The 6,015-nt window shown below is 35.9% G+C and overlaps 1 pseudogene; it reads left to right on the top strand.

Moving 5' to 3' along the window:
• Positions 1–603: 603 nt before the first annotated feature.
• LOC111384948 lies at positions 604–4,590 on the top strand (annotated as a pseudogene).
• The last annotated feature ends 1,425 nt before the right edge of the window (positions 4,591–6,015 follow it).

Genomic DNA, 6,015 nt, shown 5'->3' with positions numbered 1-6,015 from the left:
GTAGAAGCTCTTGGGAGAAGCAGTTATGAAAGATGCTCCTCTTTGGCTAGGAGGCTTCCACCTCATCATATGGACTTCGGCTAAAGTAGTGAGTAGCTACCACTATGAGAGGCTTGCAGCAAGAAGCACCTAGTTTCAGTCACTGTGCTTCGGCTAAAAATGACGCTTTAGTCATCTTCAAGGACGTGGAGTGTGGGCCTTTAGTAGGACTTCTGGATGGCTATCAAGTGGGCCTTTTTGAGCCTTAGTGGCGAGGTGTAACATATATATTGCAAAAATTATTTTGTAGGAGTGAGATCAATGCCAGCCAATAGTAATTTTGGCTTGGAATTCGCCTTCCCTTTCTTCCGGTTTAAAGGGCAGTAGTACGGTCGAAATGATTTTTTTTTAAAGATTTTTTATAGGATATAGAATTTTAAAAAAAGTCGAAAAAATAATTATTTAATAATGTAAAATTTAAAATGATTATCAGAAGGAAATGATGCTCAAAATTTCACTCTGACTAAAAAAGCTTATGATGTTAATATATTAAAATGTTTGGTTGAGTGGGAAAGGAAATTACAAGGAGTAAAGCGTGTGGGAGAAAGCAAAGATTAGGTTCTGTAATAATTTAGCCTGCTAGAGCAGTTGGCAGTAGTTAGTCTGTCTTTTAAAAATAAAAATAAAAAGAAAAAATTAAATCATAGATGTCACCTGTTAACTTGAGCAGGTAAAAGGGTAGTTTTTGCTTTCTCTCTCCTTTCTCTAAGCTGTCATTCATATAGTTGTGTGTGTATATATATATATTGTCTCTGATCCATGATGAAGAGTGGAACTTGGTACTTCCCTTTGCTACTTCTGCAAGTACCCAGTTGACTAAAATTGTTCTTTCTCGAAGAATTTAAACAAGCATTTGATGCTCTTAAGGGTACTATCTATGCCCATTATAGGTTTACAGTGTACTACTGTCCTCAGAGTCAGTTCATGATAGTTTCCCTCAGTAATTTCAGTAGAATTAAGTACTTTTTGGTCAATTGTAGCTACCCATACTGAGAATATCTCTAAAGGGTTCCTAAAACTGTGATTCTTGTATGGTTGTTGAGTTTGCAATTCAAAACATTTTCCGTTCAGCAGCCGGAAATTTTTTGCCCAAATAAGACCTTGTTTGGTGTTTGGCACGATTTTCTTTCAGGGGTTAAACGATTACTTTCTATGTATTAGGATTAAGTTCTTAATTTAGTTGATTATAATTTACCGTGAAATTCATAGATAAAAGAGAAAAACATAGAGAATCTGCTTTTTTTCATTTGTCTGGTGAGCTGTTACTTATTCACAATTTTCCACTGTCTACTTTAAGCTCTGAAAGATTCATAATTTTTTCCATACGAAAGTAGACTTAATCCTAGGGTTCTTGAAATGGGAGTTTAATAAGTAGATTTTATGCTTGGTATATTGGAGTTTCCCCTTTACCTTTGTGCCCTGTAGGATGCTGCAATAATGTGTTTCTTCTGCTTTTCTTTAACTTACATTCTCTATTCTGTAAAGCTGCCAAGATTATTTGTTCCTTGTTGAGTGTTGCAAGATATTACCAGTTATTTCTAGTCAAACCCTCACTTTTCCTTTTAGTTATAGTTCCTTCTGTTATACAATTCTATCTGGTTCAGGCTCTAGTTTTTCTGTTGAATTTTGGGGGTGAATTGAAGTTGGGTTGAATTAGTTCTAAATAATTCTTGGGATTTTCTTGATCATGGATAGTGAGGATAATGGGAATAGAGGATTCCAGCAGAGGAAAGGGGATAGTATTCTGAATTGCCCTTCTTCTGGGATTGTTACGAATTCAATATATGAAAAGGTTCCGGGAATGGGAATGAGTTCGGAAACCATGTTCAAATCAACCAATGGAGTAGAACCCTTTTACGGTTCTGGTTGGGATACAATTGTTTCGTTAAATACGAGTGGGAATTTCGGAGGTTCTTCTGTTGTTCCTCAAAATGAGTTTGCCAATTCACATTACTCTCATTTCCCATCTAGGTCGGGTTTAGTTGATATGATGCCAAAGATTCCGAGTTTTGGAAGTGGAAGCTACTCAGAAATGGTCACTTCTTTCCAGATGCCCGAATGTGGCCGAATTACTGAAACGAGCCATCGTCCGAATTATGCCCGAAACAACCTAGACGGAGTTGAGAGGGCCTTAACAAACGTTGCAGATTCTCAGGAGCATTGCCAAAATTCCGAAGATGGATTAGTAGGAGTTTCACCTAATGGAAAGAAGAGAAGAAAAGCATCAATGGGTGCTTCACATAAGGTAACTTATAAAATTAATTTTGAGATTACTGTTCTATTATAGATGTTTATTATCCATAGACAGCAGTGGACACTGGACAGTATTAAGGAAGATCTTGTTTGTTATATTGTGAAGTCATTTTCACTACTCTGAACCAAACATACATTCCATGTCTTATTACCTTTGCCATTTGGCTTGTTAATTCTCACAGAATGTTGAAGTTGAACACCAGAAGGATCCATCTGAGGACACTTCTGAATTCCCAAACGAAGACGATGATAAGAAACAGAAATTTGAACAAAATGTTGGCTCAAATTTGCACAATAAGCAAGCGGTTAAACAAGCTAAGGATAATTCTGCTACTGCAGAATCTTCTAAAGAAAATTACATACATGTAAGAGCCAAAAGGGGACAGGCAACGAACAGTCATAGCCTTGCAGAAAGGGTAATAAACTCATCCTTTTAAACCTATAGTTGTACAGAAAATCTCTTGTTTTCAGAGAATATTAGTATAAAGTCTATTTGCTTTCAGGTGAGAAGAGAGAGGATTAGTGAAAGGATGAGATTGCTGCAAGAACTGGTTCCTGGCTGTAATAAGGTAACTGGGTTTTTAGCTAATTTGTTTAGTATTTATATGTAGCCGAATATTAGTACTGAGTCTTTGTAATTTCAATTTTGAAGATTACCGGGAAAGCTGTGATGCTTGATGAGATTATCAACTATGTGCAATCGCTGCAACAGCAGGTCGAGGTATGCATTTTTTATGTTTCGGCAAATTATATGTTTGCTAGTATGAGAAGATAAGTTTTATTGATTTGGACATTACAATGTTCATAGTTCTTGAATAAAATTGAATGCGGATTGTCCTTCATATTCCGGAATATTTGCTAGCGTGTCCTATTCCCTACTTAAGAGAGCAATAAAAACAGAATAAAATGAAAGTCAAGATGAGCCTTCATGCAAATTTATAGTGGCTCGCCCTAAATGGAGGAACCACTGCAATTTTTCACTATAATGGAGGAAAAGAAAGACTAGTATTCCTCACACCTCTCTCACACACAAAAATGGACCCTTAAAGATCTGCAATCAAGAAGACAGGTGTAGAGTATAATTAAGCTCCATAGAGTCCCAACAAATTCCCTTGCAAATCGAACTTTGACAAGGTTCGTTGCTTTACCTTATCATATCTTAATGTGTTAGTCGATATGCATTTCCCCTGCCAAGAGTTTTCTTAGAAGTGTTAAAAAAGGTCTTAGTCACGGGGGAGAGCTATGCACAAGCTAGGTGCATCTGGACCTTCTTGAGAAGTGTCGAACAAAGTTATCGCTTCATAATATTATAAAGATTGTTTGGAAGGTTTGAAGTTATTGTTTGTAGCAGAACATGGATGCTTTTTTGTTTCCGATATGGTAGTACTATTTACTTCAATTTTCTTTCCATATCATTCTTTATCAACTTGTAAGTTTACGATCTAATAAAAATGCCTTAAACTTACTTGTTGCAGTTTTTATCAATGAAACTTGCAACTGTAAATCCAGAATTGGATGCTGATATAGATCGGATTTTATCCAAAGATGTGAGTTAGGTTCCATTCATTTCGCAATATTTCTTCGACACAAAACAAGAATTGCAAATAATCTTACAATTTCGCTGTTTTTAGATTCTTCAATTTCGAGGTAACAATCCAGCTGCTCTTGGAATTGGTTCNTCCCGGGTGCTAATCCTCCCTTACCTCAGGTAATTCAAAAATCTCTTTGCTTGCTTGTTATAGCTACTCCTACTCCTACTCCTTTTAAAAGCATATTATAATGCATTTATTTTCTGCAGGCTTTGTGGAACAATGATCTTCAAAGTATTCTCCAAATGGGATTCGATGCTAATCCTCCAGGCAGCAATTTGGGACCAAATGGTAATTGGCTTGAGCTCTCTCTTTAGATTTCACGGCATATTGGTCTGATGTCATCTCAACTCGCAACTTGATCTTATTGTGCAGGACTGTCGAAAATGGAGCTATAGAATTTGTTCGAAAGCTCAAATTTATTGTTCCGGCTGACAGAAAATTCAAATATTCCTACATCAAGTGGAGATTTCATTCCAAAAGTAAACATCCCTTTTCATGTGTTTTACAGATTCTCTGCTCCTAACTTTCTGTTCTTCAAATTTTAGCAGAAGAAAATGACTTATTAGACTTACCAAGCCATGTAAATTTCGAGCTCGACTTTGATTTCTGGAGTTGATTATTTTCATTGATGTTATATAGAGTAAAAATCGTGTTTAGCTTCATGAAAATATCGGAGAAGCAAATCTGAAAGATCTTATTTTTTTCATGTGAAGTGCACAACTTGAGAAATGGGAGTGCTGGTACTAGTGTTATATATATATTAGGCTGTTTTAACCTGATTTGATCATTAATTATTAAATATTTAAATTATCAGATTGGCCTAGTAATAAAGCAACTGCTTAAATAAGTACTTTTTTTTTNCCTACTTCATCTTTCCTCGTTTAAGGCCCTGTTTGACTCCCATTTTTACCTCATTAAAATGAAAAATATGACGTTATCTATCACATCAAGACACCATTTTTGAATTTCTATCTCTTGTGTGGGGCACATAACGGCTCTATTTTTCATTCTCATTCTGCAAATAATGTGGCTCAAACGGGCTCTAAATCATCAAATTATGTAAAAAAATTAAAAATAGAAACGAAAATCAAAGATCAATATTCACCAACCTTAACAATTTGCCTGCTATCGTAAACAAAACAATTGAATTCCCTCCATCTCTCCTTCTCCAAAACATTACAATCTTCAGCCATCTCAAAAAATGACTGAGAAAATTGCTTAAACAACACCCGAACGTCAAAATAAATCAAACAAGAACTCGGAACATCCACTCTTATGCTATTGATAGGTAGCCAAAGAAACAATTCCTACGCTTCTAAACCCGATAAATTAGCAATCTGCCCATACACAATTGTTCCCTTAATGTCACATTCAAAGCGAACCGTAGTCTCAAATTTCGCGTCGCACGGGGAAAGGGACACAAATTGAGCTGGAAATTGTCTAAGGCGAGGTCGAGGGTGAAATTGAAACACCCTTAGGGAAAATGCCAATTGGGAGTCCATGAGATTCCAACACGTCGTATATTGAGGAAGATGGAGGGGATTGGGAATATGATTGTGTGGATTTTGTGGTTAACAATGTTAGAAAGATAACCAGCTGCAGTAACTTGTAGAACGGTAAAGTGCAGAAATAAAACTTATCGACTGATTGAATCTCGTGATAGCACGATGTCCTAAAACGAAACTGCCCGTCGATAACTACTGCAACTTCTATGAACAATCACTCTCAGAATACAATGATCACAAACCACTTGTGCAGTTATCATGAATGGTTTCTCGGAACTCTCAAGTGTACTCCAGAAAAATATGTAAGACTCGAATATAAAATTTTCAGAATATGAAAATATTATGATTTCGTTTTTTTGATTTTTTTTCCCCTAAAGCAGATGTGTGTTTATAAAGGCAGAATGGATCTAATCGCCTCCGCCGTGATTTAGAAATATTGCCTCAATCAAAAAATTTTATATTACTGCGTGTCATGTGACCCGAACTGTCAACGTCCCGCACAAATTCCACACTTTCACCATTTAGCCACTTCACCTAAATTAGTTATTTCTTTCAAATATTATATTTATTGTATAAATATCTAACAATCCCCTCTATGAAAGAAATAAGATAAATATAAATATTAC

Source organism: Olea europaea, unplaced genomic scaffold (genome assembly GCF_002742605.1).
Source record: "Olea europaea var. sylvestris unplaced genomic scaffold, O_europaea_v1 scaffold3055, whole genome shotgun sequence".
NCBI classification, from domain to species: domain Eukaryota; kingdom Viridiplantae; phylum Streptophyta; class Magnoliopsida; order Lamiales; family Oleaceae; genus Olea; species Olea europaea.
This window is presented reverse-complemented; position numbering and strand designations above follow the sequence as displayed.